Source organism: Etheostoma spectabile, unplaced genomic scaffold (genome assembly GCF_008692095.1).
Source record: "Etheostoma spectabile isolate EspeVRDwgs_2016 unplaced genomic scaffold, UIUC_Espe_1.0 scaffold333, whole genome shotgun sequence".
Taxonomy (NCBI): Eukaryota; Metazoa; Chordata; class Actinopteri; order Perciformes; family Percidae; genus Etheostoma; species Etheostoma spectabile.
The window spans coordinates 564,660-564,862 of record NW_022605586.1 but is presented as its reverse complement, the minus strand read 5'-3'; the positions used below and the strand labels follow the sequence as shown (position 1 = coordinate 564,862).

Genomic DNA, 203 nt, shown 5'->3' with positions numbered 1-203 from the left:
ACATCACGAGATTCAGTAGGATCCAGGGAACGCGTGCATGTATGGTTTTTTAATTTACGATGTACGGTTTGGGAGTTATAGGGCCAAACATGTTTTTTCTCTTCTATAGCGCCACCTAGTGGTAGAAGTTGGTCAATTTTTTTGGCTGAGGTCTTTGCGGACTTTTGGACTAGTCCTGAAAATGGCGCGTCGCCACCATGTAC

At 44.8% G+C, this 203-nt stretch overlaps 1 protein-coding gene across 1 annotated transcript in view; it reads left to right on the top strand.

Moving 5' to 3' along the window:
* LOC116686209 (abl interactor 2) overlaps positions 1 to 203 on the top strand; it is a 110,794-nt gene that overhangs the window by 79,565 nt on the left and 31,026 nt on the right. The window lies entirely within an intron of this gene.